At 36.4% G+C, this 19,059-nt stretch overlaps 1 long non-coding RNA gene across 3 annotated transcripts; it reads left to right on the top strand.

The window, feature by feature from the left end:
* Window positions 1-652: 652 nt before the first annotated feature.
* On the top strand, window positions 653-18,010 carry LOC144291192 (uncharacterized). Of its 3 annotated transcripts, none has more exons than XR_013358520.1 (5): window positions 653-708; window positions 2,571-2,669; window positions 12,795-12,846; window positions 12,960-13,086; window positions 17,785-18,010. It is a non-coding gene; the product is annotated as an uncharacterized LOC144291192 (long non-coding RNA). The 3 variants fall into 3 exon arrangements; XR_013358519.1 differs by having other exon boundaries at window positions 658-708; window positions 2,575-2,669; XR_013358521.1 differs by having other exon boundaries at window positions 658-708; window positions 2,575-2,669; window positions 17,767-18,010.
* The last annotated feature ends 1,049 nt before the right edge of the window (window positions 18,011-19,059 follow it).

The following is a 19,059-nucleotide window of genomic DNA, read 5'->3' as shown; positions in this document are numbered from 1 at the left end:
AGGTCTTGAAGGCTAAAAGTAAGGTGCATCTCTACTTACAAGGAGGGGAAGAACTGATTCCTGTTAATCAAACTTCTCTGTTTAGCAGGCCTGGGTAATGGGATGCTAATTAGATCACCTGTAGCAGGAGACAAACATTGAGAGAAGTGATACAGTGCTACCTTTGCAGGTACCCTGTACCCATACACTCAAAGATAAATTCCTGAAATATAATGATGTTATTACTCTTTGTTTTGTAGCATAAAAGGTATGTGTGTGTGTGTGTGTGCGTGTTTATCAGACACACATACATAGAAGCTGAAATTTATCCAAAGTCAGCTGATTATTGGGGGTGTCAGTTTTATCTCATAATTGTCAAACTTGAAAGCCCACAATGATAGTATTTCACATTTATAAAATAACTATTATGTATTGACCCCACTGCAAAGATATACATATCTTTCAACACACTGGTGTCCTTATGCCAGTTTTATAGGTCTGGAAACAGGAACTCAAGGTGGTTAACTTGTTCAAGGTTTTACAAAAACATATGTCAGAGTTAAGGTTCAAGTCTAAGACAATCTGACCAGAAAAGGTGTGCCCTTACCTATGGCAGCCCATATGAGCCTCATTGTTGCCTAGGGAATAAGAGAATTTGGTGACAAATCATGGAGAGGGATTGATGGAATTTCCAGGAGATCTTTGAGCAGCACAAGGCTTGGAAGCTAGGTAAGTGGGGGAGTGGGAGAATTTCTGCATAATATTTGCATAATTTTGTGATTATATGGGTGTGCACTTATTTCAGGGAAGAGTGAGAATGAGATTCAAATTCAAATTCAAATGTATGTTCCTGAAGGTAAGTATAGTAGTTAGTACTATAAGCCCTTGTAACACTAGGTGTATTTGAGGGGAACATGACTTGATTGATGTGATGCATTCAGTAGAGTAAAAGAAACAGATATTTAAATGTATGATTTGAACTCTAGCAGGGTGACTATTTGGCCAGAGATGAGATCACAGACTGAGGAAATAATCATCTCAGTCTTGGAAACTTAATTAAGGATTCTCAGAGGAGGGAATGCTTGACTAAAACTTGAAAATTGTGTAAGAGTTTTGCAGGTAGAAGGTGTGGAATACACGACCGGAAAGAAAGAAAAGAAGTATGGTCCTGATTAATCAACATAAATAAACATTTTAAAAGCTATAAGGAAATTTAAAAATAAAAGCCACAGTAAAAAAAAAAAAAAAAAAAAAAAGTGTTTTCTATTTATAAAACTTCATCTATTTGGAGGGCAGGGGGAGACCATGCTTTATTTTCAAAGTGCTTTCTTTTGCATTATCTGATTCAAAAAATTCTGTGAATAGAAGCATTGTTGTTTGGTAAATGTTTTAGTCCATTTGGGCTGCTATTAAAAAAAAAAAAAGCTTTAGACTAGGTAGCTTATAAATGATAGGATTTTATTTCTCAAAATTCTGGAGGCTGGGAAATTCAAAGTCAAGGCATCAGCAGATTTGGTAATCTGGTAAAAGCTTGCTTCTAGATGGCAGCTTCTCACTGTGTCCTCACATGGAGGAAAGAGAAAAGGAGCTCTCTGAGTATCTATTACAAAGACCTAATCTTATGCATGAAGCTCCACCCTAATGACCTAAGCACATCCCAAAGGCCCCACCTCCTAATCCCATCGCATTTGGCATTAGGTTTCAACCTAAAATTTTGGAGGAACACAAACTCTCTGTCCATAGCACCAAGGGGACTGAGAAACTATTTAAGTAACGTGTTGGTAGAACAACCAAGTGGCAAAGCTGAACTAGAATTCAGAACCTTTAAGCCTTAAACCTCGATTTATTGCTCTCAGTAGATAAAGTACAAAGAGCCTACTTATACTTTTAATACTAGGAAAGAAGTCATTGTCCTACTTTAGAGAAAGAAACAATGCAGTTGCAGTTCTTTAATGGTAAGGAAAAGAATTTCTTATCATATTGGTTGAGTACCTTTAAAAGCAAAAGGGTTCAAAATGAGAAGTCTCTATTTCAGAAGCATCACATACTGATGATCATAGTCAAGAGATGAATAAATTATTCATTATTCTCTTGGATAGAATATTAAAGAACTGATTTTGAAATATTAGACATTTCACAGCAGTAGACATTTGTATCTAATGTCCACTATAATAATTTACCTAATTTATCTGTAGCACTACACTTAGAGATATACTCTTGATTATTCCTAATATCAAGCTTTCTTCAGTTCCTGGAGAATTCATGTGTTGCATTTTTTTGGCTTTTAGTTTTCTAAGTCAATCTGAAGTTTCTTCTAAGTAATATGAATTGCATTTTAAGTATTGTCCTACAAAAGGATTTATTAGGTGTTATTGGACTAAAGTTAGATGTAATCACTTCCATCGATTTTAGTGATCTAATTGCTTTATTCCTTTACTGTGCATTTAGCTCTAATAATATTAATACTATGAGCTAATGTTAAGTGAGCACTTACTATGTAATACATTTTGTGGTAAGCATTGATTCAGACATTATCTAATATATTCATTATAGTACTTTGTTATTTTGTTATGTTTTATATCTCTACCAAGAAAGAATGCCAAGAAAGAGTCAGCTGTTTAGAAGCAAGAAAATCTGTGCCCCTTAATTGTGGAAACACAAGTTCAAACCCCAGCCCTTCTGCTTGCCAGGTATATGGCCTTAGGAAAAACATACACTATAAATACAATATTATGAAAATACATACCAGGAATACAATAAAATTAGCTTTGTTAACTATAAAATGCATATTCAGTCTCTAATGAGTATATGAAATAGCATGTAAATACCTCAACTAATATGGCAAAGCAGATAGCTCTGTGTCTGGTAATGCTTCAGGGACCCAATATTTTCAATTGGGTTTATTTACCAGTACTTTAATCCACATGAATACTTGGTTTACATAATCCTGAGAATATAAATGAGGATTTCATTCTCTGCCTAATTAACAGGGTTGATGTTGTAGATCTAATGAAATAATGCATGTGAAATGGATTGTATATTGCAAAGTACTGGACAAATTTAGCTGTTATTCTTTTCCCTGGAGCTTCATGTAAGATAGAGTGAAGCTATTTTTCCTATTTCAAAAATTCATGGTCAGGGAAAAAGGAATTCCAAAGGACCCAGGAATATATCCTGTATGTTCAAAGCACAAGAGAATGGTTATAATTTAGCCTGGAGAAGATACTATTAAGAGGCAACAACTTGGCTATGTGAGCAATGTTTCTGAGAAAGACACAGAACACTTTCCGTTTTATGTCCACCAAAAACCCACCTATAGAAAACAGGCTCCAGGAAAGATTTCTGTGGAATATAAAGAAGAACTTCTAGACAGTCAAAGTGATAAAACCCTGGCAAAGGTTATTGAATTAAGTTGTCGAGACTCCCTCCCTGGAGAACGTCAGGTAGGGAACAGGCATCTATCTGTTCTAGAAGGCTTAGATATTTAACTGCTGGAGTGCAAATTAAAGACTTCCAGCTGTATCCGGTGATTTTTCAAGGTCCTTTCCAACTCATTTTTTTACTAATCAATTATATTCTATCTGACAACTTTTCAGTCTTCAAAAGGGACTCATTATATTTCTTAAGGTGTAGTGTATTTCTAAACTTTAAAATCATTGCCATTTATTACATTTTATGTAATCTGAATACAAAATAGATATAATACACTATAGCAGGATTTAACCTACACTTTGCATTTAGCATTAATTGCTATTTAATAAGCATGGAGAGTTGGACAGGGGGACTCCATCTGATGATTCATTACACAGAAGAATTCTATGATCTAACACCTGAAATGACAGAAATCACCGCAGTCCCCCAATAATGCTTTTCTTAGGATATACTTAGTAGCTCAATTTCCAAGTCATACATGATTGCATTTTAGCAGGAATTTATGCTTCTTTGGGATACTTTAAATGTTTGTTTTTCTTACTTGAAGAACTTGAGCCTGACTTGTTCTGAATTTTATTCCATAATGAATCATAAGAGATTCTTCTGTGTCTCTGACAGCATTTCCTCTAAAAGACACCTCAACATATGAATCAATGAACCAAAATGCCACAACCCCGAGAAGAAATTAACTCACAGTTGTTCATCTTCATAATCCATGTCTTTGGTGGTTTCCATGGTGATTCCCTGGCTAGCAGCATCTTTGCTTACCAGATGTCTTATTGTTCAACTGCTCATCTGTCTTAGGAGTTTAAAGCTTGAGAACTAAAGTCCAAGCAGAACATTTTTGCTCTAAAGATCACAGAGAAAGAAAGAAAAAACAAACAGACAGTATTTTTTTTTAAATGTGTTAAGATGGAAGTGGGGATAGAATAGGGGTATTGTCCTGTCACACTCCAAGTCACTTCATGAGGAATAATTGAGATTTGCATTGTATTCTGATACTTTGTAATAATGAAGGAAGTTTTAATTATACTTAAAACAGAATTCCTACCCGGTGAGTGGATTTTCATCTTGCCATTGGCTTCATGATGCATTAGCTGACATGGTAAAACACTTACTCCTACCAAGTGCTGATGGTCACAAGGTGATGTGAAAGTTGATATTTCAAAGAAGCTTCAATTCAGAGAAGCCCTTTTTGAATAAATGAGAGTTAGTGGATGCCAAATAGATTCTACTTAAATATTGGCTTTCTTGGCTGAAGTTCAGATAACATTCTGGACCATAATCACTCACCCTGTTAAATTTCAACTCCGTGCCAATTACCACAGATCATGCCTCAACTTTTTGCTGCAGAATGAGAAACAAGCAGCAGTGGTGCCAGCCAGTGAAGTTGGAAGCAGTGTAGGACCAGGTGTGAACGTGTGGAGAAAGGTTTAAAAGCCTAGTATGATCTGAGGTCTCCCATTCAATGTGGTGCCTGCTTTCATTGGTAGCTACAGGCTCAAGGGAGCCATACCGGGCTGGATTCACTTGTTCATATTTTTAATCTGACAGCAGAGGAAACTAGGACCCAGTTAGGTAAGTTAATTCTTCAAGGTGACAAAAAGTTAGTGTTGAGACTAAAACTAGACATAGAAGAGATTATTTCCCAGTCCATGGAGGCAGAACTAGGTAATAGATGTTCGATGATTTGTACTATAGTACCCAGCTCTCCACAATGTGTTTTTTAAAATTGTGCCCTTAAACAGGACTTTAAAAAATTTTTGGTAATAATCACTGATATTGACCAGAAAGCCTCTTCCTCATCCCACCCCAGTTTCCCAGTTGTCTGTTCCTTGTCCTCGGAGTAGATGCTGGGGAATAAAGGAAGTTGAACTTGGAAATCAAACATCTCCCGCCGAGCCACATGGCAAATGTACAAAAGGTAACAAATTTCTGTGTCTAGAGAAAAACTTTATTGGCTTTCTTGTCAATGCTACCTTTTAAACCAGTCACACAAGAGGAATTGTCAGTCACCTACCACATGCATGGAAAGCACTGTGCAGAACACTAATAAGTTACAGAAACAATCACTGTTACTCTCAAGGAAGATTACACTCTAGCTGGTGGGAAGAAGACCCCTCCCTGTAAAAAGATGGAGTTGCATGCTATTCTCATATGATAACATCATATGAAAAGACAACAAAATTTGTTAAGAGTCATTCATAGCAGGTCAGAATTTTTAAAAAGATAAATTTCAGCTAGGATGAAAAAAGGGGGAAATGAATGGCACTGGGCCATAGAAGAGGAATCGCATTTGAGAGGAAGAGGAGGGCACAGAATACACGTATCTGCAACCTGGCTTTCCCACATCCTAGGGTTATTATGAAGACTAATTTAGAGATGCAGATAAACCAATTAGCATATTACCTGCCATGTTAAAATCATTTTATAGATGTAATTCTTATTATTTATGATCCATACAAAGCCCAAGGGGAAAGAATACTGAAGAGAGAATCTTAAGTTCTTGGTTCTTAAACTAGTAGCTAACTGGGTAAAACGGAAAAATCATTTTATATTTCAGGAACTATTTACTCATTGATGATATGAGAAGTTTAACTTGGAATGATCACTAAGATCCATTTTTACTCACAAATTCCGTCATCCCGGGACACAGAACAAATCTTTTTCATCTGTGCTTGCTCACAATAAGCATTTTATTTCACCTAGAAAGAATTTTTTCTGAATCTTGGACTGGAAACTAGTAAAGTCGGTAACTTCTGTAACGTATGAACTTCAAACAATTACATTCAAACATCAGAACACTCTTTGTTGCCATCACCAACTGTCTTTCTCATTATCATTAAGGTTTTTAATTCATCACACAAGGACCATTAATTCATATTTCATATAAAGCTGAACAATCCAAATTGCTTAAGAAAATAAATAATTAAGAGAATAAGTTCCATTTCCTGATGGAAAAGTTAATTTTCAATCCCAGAGAGAAAGAACTAAGAAAGAGAGTTAAAATTCCATTTAGTGTATGAGATTTTTTAAAGATTAGCATCCATGCATGTTGTGAAAATTAAGTATCTTAAATAATGTGTGGGTTTCTCTTAGCTATAAGGTTTTTAATTGCATGACATTTTTTTTCCTTTTTTAGAACTCTATTGAGCAACAATCTTTATGCTTTCCTTGTACTTCTTACTGCAAATTAGAAGATTAGTGTTTAGTGTCATTGCATTAATGAAGATTATTATTTACAACAATGGCTAGAAAGTGATTGGAGGATTAACTCCAGCAACTCTAGCAATTAAAATGCTTGTAGGTTACTTTGAGGTTTAAAAATATACATGTTGTTAAAAGGAACTCATCTACTCAAGATGTATAGCTATTGCCAGTGTACTTTCTTTGGGAACAAAAAACTATTTCTCATCAGAACTGTTTTTGGGAAAAACTGTAATATACCTTAAATTTAAGAAAATGAATCCCCTCTCCTAACAACACATGGATTTCAACCCTCTTTTCAGATCCTAGAGTAATGAAAACCAAGCAATTTTGATATATTATGAACTTCTACTCTTTTTGTTCATTCACTGCTTTCTCTCTCTTTCATTTCTGTAACAGCACTTACTTTTTGGAGGAACAGCCTTCCATCTTTCAAAGTATTCTTTTTGGGTATACCAATCTCAGTCACTTTCCTCCCCCTCCTAAACTTTGGCCAAAAGATGCCATTTGACTTAAACATGGGTGATAACACTTTGAGAACGTTAGACCACAAGCAAAGAGACACAGAATTTTAAAATGGGGAGAGAATTGAGATTTGAGATTGCTTATGTATTTCTGCAACCAGTATCTTCATTCTGACCTCTTGAGTTCCTTTGTTTAGTGTCCTTTCTATCATTCTGGTTGCTTATTTTCCTCCTCTTCTTCTTTTTTTTTTTTTTTTTTTTTCTATTAGTCCAGATGACTACACTGGTGAATTCACCAAGTACTTAAGAAAGACATAATACTAATTGTAACTTTATTCAAATAATAAAGTAAAAGTGAAAATTTCCCACCTGATTTGATAAAGATATCATACCTAATAATAAAAATTAAAGGAAATATGTATATTTATATATGAGATTCATCATATCATATATAATAAATAAACATGTTTGTAAATACATTATACACAATACAAATATTATGTGTACTATAATAAAATATAACAGCTTTTAAAAGTAAAACTACAAACCAGGCAGCCTGGGTGGCTTGGCGGTGCCACCTTTGGCCCAGGGTCTGATCCTGGAGACCCGGGATTGAGTCCCACATTGGGCTCCCTGCATGGAGCCTGCTTCACCCTCTGCCTGTCTCTCTGCATCTCTCTCTCCCTCTGTGTGTCTCTCATGAATAAATAAATAAAATCTTAAAAAAAAAAAGAAAAACTATAAACCAATCAACTTATGACTATAGATACAAAATTCCTTTAAAAATATAGACATACATGGGCCCCTGTGTGGCTCTGTTGGTTCAGTGTCTGACTCTTGATTTCAGCTTAGGTCATGGTCTCAGAGTCCTGAGACCAAGCCCCTCATTAGGTCCTGTGCTCAGCAAGGAGTCTGCTTGAGGATTCTCTCTCTCTCCTTCTGTCCCTCTCCCTGCTTTTGTGCTTTCTCTCTAAAATAAATATATATATCTTTAAAAAACATATATATATATACATATATTAGTATATATATATATAGAGAGAGAGAGACACATATCAAATCCCTCTCCCTGCTTTTGTGCTTTCTCTCTAAAATAAATAAATATATCTTTAAAAAACATATATATATATACATATATTAGTATATATATATAGAGAGAGATAGTATATATAGAGAGAGACACATATCAAATCTAGTGATACATACATCAGGTAATATACTCTAACCAAGTAAGGAATATAATGTTGAATTTAATATTTGAAAATTTGTCAATGTAATTCACCTCATTAACAGAATAAAGAAGAAAAACCATATTATTTCAATAGATGCTGAGAAAGCATTTGACGAATTCAACACCAGTTCATACTAAATAATGCTCAGTAGACAAAAAAATAGAACATCTTTAAAATGTAGTGCATCTCCAAATATCCTAAAGCATACATCGTACCTAATTTTGAGAAATCAAATCTTTTTCCTCAAAAACATCAGGAATAAGACAAAGATGTTTTCTCAAAAAAAAAAAAAAAAAAAGATGTTTTCTCAAACTACTTCTATTCAATATTGTGCTGGTGGTTCTGGTTAATGTAATAGAAAGAAAAAGACGTAGAAAACATAAACAATGTTAAAAGACAATAACATGATTATGCACTTTAAAAACTCCACAGGAATTTATAAAGAAACTAATAGAGCTAATAAGTGAATTTGGCATAGGCACAGAATGCAAGTCAATGAAATATACACATACACACACACACACACACATATACACAGAGTCAGCGAACAATTAGGAACGATTAGGAAATGAAAATTTCAAAATACCATTTAAAATAACAACAAAAAATAAACAAAAATACCAGAATAAATGTAATGAAACATATACAAGAAAATATTTTACAGAAAACTATAAAATATTACTGATAGACAAAATGATTACAGGATTGAGAATCTCCCTGGATATGAGTTAGAAGATAAAATATTAAGATACTGATTCTCCTCAGGTTGATTTACAGAATCAATATAACCCAATACAAATGTTGTTTTGTTTTGTTTGGCAATGAACAGGTTTATGCCAGCAATTATGTAAAGGCCTGAAGAACCTGGAATATCTGACACAATGTTGAAGAAATAGTACAAACCTGAAGGGCTTATGATTTCAGGACTCATTTGAATCTGCAATTATTACAGATTGGTGTTCACATAAGGTTACACAAATAAATCAAAGATGCCTAATTTAATATGTGCTGAAATTGACACATACATATGGTAAACTGATTTTTGACACGTCAATGCAATTAAATAAAAACTTTAAATGAAAAGTTTTTTTCAAAAGTTGATGCCAAAGCAACTTCTATGGGAGGTGGGAGGGAGAGAATCTTAAATCTTACTTCACACCATGCAGAAAAATAAATTATAAACTATAAACCTAAACATTAAAGCTAAACCTATAAAGCTTCTAGAAGAAAATGTGGAAGTATATTTTCATAATTGTAGTGTATGCTGAGACTAAAGATTTCTGTAAACAATAGCAATGCAAATATTTTGATAGATCAAACTTCATTAAAATGAGAATCTTTGCTCAGATCACAGTTAAGAAAAGGGATAAGAGTCTCATTCATAAAAGATCAACGTTTAAAACATCCCAAATTACTATCAATATAATAGATAAATTATTGTATATTAATTAAATAGGAAACTATTCAGGAAAATAGGGAAAATGTTTCTCTGCCATGCAATATGGAACAGTTTTTTAAATATTATGTAAGGGGATCCCTGGGTGGCTCAGCAGTTTGGCACCTGCCTTTGGCCCAGGGCCCGATCCTAGAGTCCCAGATTGAGTCCCGCATAGGGCTCCCGGCATGGAGCTTGCTTCTCCCTCCTGTGTCTCTGCCTCTCTCTCTCTCTCTCTGTGTCTATCATAAATAATAAATAAATAAATATTTTAAATAAATAAATATTATATTAAGCAAAAGTAACCAGGCACAAATTAGCAATACAATAATACACATACACATACTGACCAAAACTCAATGAAATATATTCTTAACTTGTTTTTCTGTATGTCAAATAAACACAACAGACTATATACACACACACACACACACACACACAGAGATATGAACGTATATTTGTATATTGTCAATCTTAGTTAATGTAGTAAACAATTGGAAAACTCTTTCTTGATAAATGTCTTTATTGAAGAAATATAGTAAAGGGTAGAAAGTTTTCATTAGGAGACCCTACCTAATAAAGAGCTGGTATTTCTATATACGGCTTTTCAGGAGCTGACTTATCTGGACTGTATGACATGTTGCAAATATTCTCAGAATGGATTTTCAAAAAATGTTTCCATTTTTGCAGACCCTAAGATTCAGTTCTCTGGGTAACTAAGATGATATATTAGAATTAAAATGAGTAGTTCATTTATAGAAGTCAGTACCAGTTATTATTAACATAATTGTGTTATTTATTACTAAAAGAATCATTTCTTGAAAATAATGATGAATATGCTGCATACATGTAGTTTTGTAAGTGGAAAACTTAAAACACTTTATCAATGCAACATTAAGTCCACTCACTAGAAAATCAAGATATAGCAGTAAGATTTGGATCAAAATATTTTCCCCCAGTATCTGAAATATTAATAAATAGCAGTAAGATCCAGTTTAATTTTTTCTCCTCTCTCAATATCCTGGTAACTCAAGCAAAGCAAATTGTGGATAATTTGTTTTTGAAATCCAGGTTTATATACTCTGAGTGTAAAGATGGAAATCTCTGAGTTTCGTTTTGGTTTTTTTTTAAGATGAAATACATTTCTCCCTCAACTTGTCAGACAATTTCCTCCACTGTCCCACTTAGAATGAAAAGGCTTAGTATTTACAATTTGAGAAAGAGTTGCACTCAGAACACAAACACACACATACACATAAATGCACATGTGTACATCCATACCTAGATTGCTTTAGGTTAGCACCGAAATCATAATGAAAATAGAATTTTGAAACTTGGAATCCCAAAAGTCTTTTGTATTTATGATTCCGTTACTAGTCTCTTTACATATTCAGGTAATAGTTTTTCTCTTTTTCAAAAGTCTGAAAAGATTTCTTTGAAATCCAAGGCTTGGACATTACCTCATGTATCATTACACTGTGTATCCCTAGAAGTATTTTCCCTATATTAAATAAGTAGAACTCTCTTTAAGTTGGTGTATTTTTTTATATAAATATTGATAAGTTGAGCTTGTGATAAGTTTATGTTTTTAAAGATTATTTATTTATTTATTCATGAGAGACAGAGAGAGAGAGAGAAAGAGAGGCAGAGAGAGAAGCAGGCTCCATGCAGGGAGCCCAATGTGGGACTCGATCTGGAGACCCCAGGACCACGCCCTGGGCCAAAGGCAGGCACTAAACCGCTGAGCCATCCAGGGATCCCTAAGTTGGTGTATTTTAATGAATAGTTATAACTACAGTAAAAATCCATACAAGTATAGAAAAGTTGTTGTTTATCCAGTGATCCTTTTCAATTAGTGACCCAAGGAGAAGTATATTTTGAAAAAAAAAAAGAAGGTAGCAAGTATCCTTCTACCAAAGTTAAACTGTCAAAGTTTGATCAAAAGAAATGAGAGACTGAACACTTCAGGAATTAGATAAAATTCCCTATTGGGTGGGATATAAGGATTTCATTTCGTGCTGAAAATATGCCATGTGATCTGCACCCACTGCGAATGTTTTGTTAGTCCACTGGTGAGTCTGCCTCTTTCCCTCTGGCTTGATTTCACAGCTTTGGTCACTGCTGTCCACAATCACACAAACACAAAAGGAATCATTTAGCTGTTCTCCAGCACTGGAAATTTTTCTTTAGACTGAAAAAGGCAGCAGGGAATGCCATTTGTTCTTCAGTTTATTCTGAACTACGGTAACTAAGGCAGAAGTTCTGGTTTCCATTGATCTGTCCAATAGAGAGGAGCAAAATTGGCTACTAACAGCCAGCTGGGGCAATCAACACTAAGACATTGAGAGGGCTTCAATTTTCCTCCATTGTCACTTGGCCCAGAAGCTACCTGCATTGCAATAGCATGAGGGTGGGAGGCAAGACTTCTTTGCTCATCATTGTGATCCTCCAACAGTTAGCATCGTTTCTATCCCCAAGCAGGCATGCAGTATGCCTCTACGAATGATCGGGTAAAAATAGCCCACTTTATTATTTCATGGTTGTTAATCTTTACAATTAGGATTCTGAGTACAGAGTTGGTTGCTGAAGGGTTGAGATTATTTTCATTTCCCGGCTTAAAATGAAATACATTTGGGGGATCCCTGGGTGGCGCAGCAGTTTAGTGCCTGGCTTTGGCCCAGGGCACGATCCTGGAGACCCAGGATCGAATCCCACGTCGGGGTCCCAGTACATGGAGCCTGCTTCTCCCTCTGCCTGTGTCTCTGCCTCTCTCTCTTTCTCTCTCTCTCTCTCTCTCTCTCTGTGTGTGACTATCATAAATAAATAAAAATTAAAAAAAAAGAAAAAAGAAATACATTTGGTACTGGCCTCAAATAAAGCCATATGACACCCTATCCCAATTTTTTCTCACCTCCCAACCAACCAATATCCAAGGTCAAGGTATAATGAACAATTCATCTTATGAAAGTGTGATGCTCTCTCTTGACTATGAATCATGCATAGTCTTTTTCTCTCACTTGTAATTGTCCCTCTCTATTCCACCAGGAAGCTCTCAGACTTCAGATCTCAGACTCAGTTGGCATCTCTTTCTTTTGTGGTAAGACATGATACCCCAAATCTGGGTTGGCCTTCCTAAGTGCTCCCAGCAAGCCCTGAGCACCCCTTATCATCATTCTCAATACAGCATCTAATTGCATGTCTCAACCACAGTGCCATGTGTGGAAAGATGACAGCACCCTTTCTTGTCCTTATTACTGTTGCTGACAATGTGTTCTCAGGACTTCTCTGCTGAAAGGAAGACTAAATGAGTGAGTGGAGAGAGCTGGTGCTCTTACAGGTAAGTTAGTGGTAATTAAGCACTGGAATTTGCTGATGGAGTCCCTCAGATGTGGAGAATGGCCAAAAAATTCTGCAGTTTCCAACTTTGAGGTTTCCAGCAGATCTTTATAAATGAAGAAATGACAAATTTGGGTCACAGCAATTAAGCTGTATTTAAGTGTTTGTGTTAAACATATTAACATACCCATAATTGACAAAATGTTTGGGAAGAAAATATCAAAAGTCTAAATATAGGTCTCTTGAAGATTTTCTGACCAGATCCCCTTCCATCCCCAACTCCTCAACACCTTGTTCCATGAGAAAGATCTCCTGGGGATTCAAAAAAACACACCCCATCTGGGCAACAATGAGCCCATATTGCGTCTGAAAGCCCATAATTCCTCAACAGCCCCCTAACCTTTTTTGTTCCATATCCCAAGCCTAAATAAGCCCTAAGAAATGGTGACCCCTTCTTTTTAACTGTCTTCCTCCACAGTCAACAACTCTTGGGGGAAACAGGAAGCTGTCAGTAGTCATTCCCTTGTTAATAAGCCGAAGGACTTCCCTGCCCTACCTGGGACACCTCACCTGGAGAGAATCTATAGAGTTTCATATAGGAAGAGAGCCTGGGGCACCAAACAGTAGGAGGTGCTGAGGGGTTGGGGCTCCTGGGGCCCAGAGAAGACTGAGGAAATTTTGCAGCCTTCAGGGAACTTGGGGTAGCTAGTGGGGAGCTGAGCAGCTATGAAGGAGGCTACAGGAGCCTGGAGGGTCCTGAGTGAGCCTTAGAGAGCCTGAGGGAGCCTGTGGGGGAAGAGGATGAATCTAGAGGTTCTGTAAGTACTCCAGAGCATTGGGTCAATGGAAGGAGGGTCTGGGGAGAGTTTGAGGGCTCTGGGGGACCCCAGTGGGAAGTTGAAAGGGTCTAGGGGTAATAGGAAAAAAACTAGGGAAGCCTGAGGGTCATCACTCCTTTTGGCAAAAGATACCCAATTCGATGATATTCAGTTTCTAAATTTAGACTGACATGACCTCAAGACTGACACATTTGCAGTGTTGTGCCCAATAATACCACCATCCGACCTTCAGAACCCGAATGTGAACATAGGCATCAGATAGGTCAGTGGTAGCAAGGATGTATTTGTTTCTGTTTTTATTTTTTTCTACCTCCTGTGCCATCTGTTCCACTCACTCTTATAAGGACTAACAGTGTTGAAACCTGAGTGAACTGACACTGTATCTGTGAATTATTCCAGAGATAGTTTAGCGCTCTTTGTACTCAGCTATATGATTTTGGGACCCGTGCAAATTGAAAATGTAGGGCCCCTTGCTCAAAAGTTATTAAGAATTTCAAGATGGCTGCAGCAGGACATTAAGCTTGTGAGGATCCTGCGCAACTGCACGTGTCACACATTTGTGAAGACTTTCTGTTAATGTTCTCACCCAGGGTCCAGGACTGTAGGAAAATGCAGTCACATGGACCTACTGGTTGACTTTTATACCTTCCGAAACTTTGTTTTCTTTTTTCCTTAGGAAATGTACCAGGGTTTCAGTTATTCATCCGTGCTTGATAATGGGGTTATCCCATTACCTTTCTCTCCTTCAGTCACTAGTCAGCCACAGAGAAAAAGGTTCAGGGATGCTCAGCAGAACCCTATGGCAGAAGGTGTATAATGTAGTGGTGAAGAATCCCTATTTTCAACACAGGTGTATTTCAACTCTTAGCAAATGGGGTTTTGTTTAAGATAGCTTAAAAACAACTTTGATACATGTCTTGGCCATTATTTCTCACAACTGAACCCTTTGGCCAAGGCAGATCAAGGCCAGGGCCAAATGTTAAGTGAATACCTGCTAAGTCGTTGGGCTGGGAATCCAGGTTGATGATGAAGTAGCTAACAGCAGGAAAGAAAAAAACAGTTGAGGAAGCCAAAAGGGAAAATTCACTTCTGGCACACTTCTAGTCACCATCCCTACATGGCCATGGAGTTTGTAAATAAACAGGTGCATAAACTAAAATCAGGCAATTAGCTGCCATGCTGACTACCGCTGCTGCCCTAGGGCTAAGGTAATGTTAACACTAGTTTAAACAACAGGAGCTGCTATCACTGGCTAAATGTGTTCACTTCTGGAGTATCTTCCTTTTTCCTTAAGTCTTTAAATAGATGGATGGCAGAGGTTTGCTCTGAGTTTTATAACAAAGTCAGTTAACAACTTGAACAACAAATTGACTGCAAAACAAAACACTAGAGGATACTAGGGGGGATAGCCGAAAGCTAATATTGCTAATATTGCTTGGGTTTTTAGAAGAGACCATTTACATTTTAAAACCCTGGTAAATAGAATGATTTTTCTTTAATCACAGAAATTGCACAGAGACTGGATATTTCAGGGTATTTCAAATAAGCTAACACTTCAGGATAAATACTGATATTCTTCTCTGGTGCTCATTTTCAAACGATTAAAATTAGAGATGAAGTTTTGTGGTTTGATATCAATTTTTTAAAATTCCTTTCAGTTCATCACTAGGCTAAAGAAATGTCTTTGACAATGTACAAAGTTTATATTTTAGCCACTATTTTTCTGTAAAGTTTAAAGAAAGTATTTAATGTATAAGGTTGGGGAGAAGAAATATAGGAAAATAGTCAGTGATGAACTAACATTAAGACCATACAAACTTGGGGGACACCTGGATGGCTCAGTGATTGAGCATCTGCCTTTAGCTCAGGGCATGATCCCGGGTTTCTGGGATTGAATCCCACATCCCTGCAGGGAGCCTGCTTCTCTCTCTGCCTATGTCTCTGTCTCTCTTCCTGTGTCTCTCATGAATAGAAAATTTTTAAAAATTAAGATCATACAAACTTGGCATCATTTAAGTATTAAAATGACACCTTAGCTAATTTAATTTTCCATATAGAATCTCTGGTTATGGATCAATGTCACAGTAATAGCTGAAGACTTTTCATAAAACACATCATGTTTCAGGAAAAACTGAGTTTTCAGAAGAGTTGTGAGGGACTTGAATAGTCATGAGAGTTGAAATGTGAAGACAGGGGTGTCACACTTAGAGAACTACCAAGGGAGATCAAGGTGATTATCCTACATCATCTTCCAGATTATTGTTTGAAGTTAATGGCCACAAGGAACTATGGAGAGAGGTTATGTCATATTGAGAGACAAGACTAGGGTTCTTACCCTTGTTGGCTAAGTGTGTAAACTTAGATACATGATTTAACCCTTTTCAGCCTCTGTTTGTAATTTCTAAAATGAAGATTGTGGAGGCTGAGAAAATTAAGGCCATTCCACTTTAAGTTCAGCGTTAGCACAAGTACAGCCATCCCAGGCCCCAGTGAATAAGAGCTGAACTTTACCTTACTTCAGTTACAGGAAGAAAACAGCTTACAGCTTAACGTCCTAGAAAGCCCCATATTAGAATAAAAACAGAGCCCAAGCCAAGGGCAGGAAGCCCCTATTAGAATAAGAACAGAGCTCAATGCCCTTGAAGGCCCCATATCAGAATGTAAACAGAACTTGAGGAATTCCTCCACCCCTTCTGGAGGTCCCCTAGACCAGCCCTTAAAACTAAGCTGAAACCCACCTCGGGGTCCAAGTCCCTGCTCCGCTGTGTCGGGTATACTTGGACCCAAGCTCGAGCTTGTAAATAAACCCTCGTGTGTTTGCATCGGTGTCGGCTCCTCGGTGGTTTCTCGGATTCGCGATCTTGGGCACAACAAAGATAATAAGTATCTTATAAACTTCTTTTGAGGGATCGAGCAAAATAATTTATGTAAAGTCCTTACAATGATGGTTAACACTATTATTATATGTTTTATATACATAGCTGATACAATTATATTATCTCTTTCCCAGTTGTTCTCCTTGATTATGCATAATATTGGGACAGGAAGGCTTAAAAAAACACTGATGCCTGGGGTCCGCACTCAGAGATTCTGATTTAATAAGTCATGTGTGGCCTGAGCATCATGAATTTAAACACTTTCCAGGTGATTCTACTCTGCACCCAGAGATGAGAATCCGTGCTTTGGACAGTAGATTTTTCATAAGTAATCACATTTATTTGCCTTCTGCAAAAAAACTCATCAACAGAGTCTAAGAATGGCTACTTGATCACTTCTTTCTAATGCTCATTTCTCTCTCTCTCTCTCTCTTTTTTTTTTTTTTTGCCTTTTGGCATTAAAAGTACAAATGAAGAGTCAGTGAGGCCAAGGGATTTCAGCTTAGAACCTAAGGGTCTTTACAAAGACTCTACTTAATAGTAGAGTAGTAGTAGTGTTCTACTTAATAGTAAAGAGCAGAGGGATTCTTTGAAAAAATATATCTAATGTAGATGCTAAAACCATAAAATACAGAAGAGAATACCCATCATTAACAAGGCCAAATATATAATCCTCTTCTACCACCTTTTATTAATATGTTTTGTTTTGTTTTGTTTTGTTTTGTTTTTTTAAAAAGTCTTTCTGAGAGAACCTAAGATAATCCTTTATCTTTAATTCTGGAGAATCAGGAAGCTGTACACATTCCCTAAGGAAAATGACAATCATACTATACTTTCTCTCTTTCAATCTCTCTTCCTTCCTCTCCTTTGCCCTTTCTTTTTTCCACACTCTCTCTCTCACTCCCTTTTTATTTCCTTTTTCCTTTAAAAAAAAAAAAACAAACTTTTGTCTCTTTTTTTTTTAAGATCTGACTTCTTTTCCAGGTGAAGAGAAAAGAATTTCCAAGTGAGGCCAATTAAAGTTGCCCAGATGAAGCAAAGTCCCCAGGGATCAATCAGAATGCCTACATAGATGAGAAAGTAGGAGCATGTCCTTTCTTTCTCCTTGTTAGAGTTTAGTTTCTGCCCTGAGGAATACTAGTTATTTATTTTCCATCAGAGAAAAGAATGAGCCCTCAACAGAGCTTAACTCTTTCCTATTTGATAAAAAATAAAATACCTACTTAAAATATAAAATATAAAATATAAAATTTTCACTCTAACCTTGTAATGTTTCTTGTTGACCTGTCTTTAGTTAACTATACAGAACACCTCATTCATTCAGATTCTACTAACTGGAAATTAAAATATGTTCACCAGAATTAGACCCAAACTTACAACCTCACCAGACATGGTGTAAAAGAGATTTACTAGGTTCTGCTTTAACCAGGAGATTAGATTTATGGATATTTTCCAGATTGCATTCTAGGGAACCCTACTGTTCACAAAAATAATTATAAGGAGTTTTGTGATGAACTTAATTTGGGAAATGGTGATTAATAGATAACCATTGCATTCAATACCCTCTGAGCTTTGGTGCTCAGAATGTAGCTCCCAGACACTGGATCAGCATAACCTGGTCATTTGTTAGAAATGCATGATCCCAGGCTCCACCCTGTATGAGTTCACTTTTACAAAATCTTCAGGTGATTCCTGTGTACATTACAGTTTAATAATCAGTACTTTGGAGGATCCCAATTCATAGTAGCATGTTAGTAAAAAAAAAATTTTAATTAATAATTTAAGAATGCCTTTTAGCTTTGTTTATCCACAGTTTAATGGAATTATTTGATTACAGAAATGTAACTATTTTGTTTTTTGAAACAGTTACTACATCTTGTAATCCAAAACCTTTACATGTAAGGCATTCAGGAAAAAGCGAAGTCAAATTATTTCTAAGCTTCCTGGTAGTACTCATGTTTTGTTATCTTAAAAAGATGGTTAAAGGGATCCCTGGGTGGCGCAGCGGTTTGGCGCCTGCCTTTGGCCCAGGGCGCGATCCTGGAGACCCGGGATCGAATCCCACATCAGGCTCCCCGTGCGTGGAGCCTGGTTCTCCCTCTACCTGTGTCTCTGCCTCTCTCTCTCTCTCTCTCTCTCTGTGACTATCATAAATAAATAAAAAAAAATTAAAAAAAAAAAAGATGGTTAAAGATATGTTATCTTCTTAGACAAGAAATAGTATGTAGGAGCATGGAGTGTCCCCTGTTAATGATATTG

Source organism: Canis aureus, chromosome 19 (genome assembly GCF_053574225.1).
Source record: "Canis aureus isolate CA01 chromosome 19, VMU_Caureus_v.1.0, whole genome shotgun sequence".
In the NCBI taxonomy this organism is placed as follows: domain Eukaryota; kingdom Metazoa; phylum Chordata; class Mammalia; order Carnivora; family Canidae; genus Canis; species Canis aureus.
The sequence above is the reverse complement of the archived record's forward strand: the minus strand, read 5'-3'. Positions and strand labels throughout refer to the sequence as shown.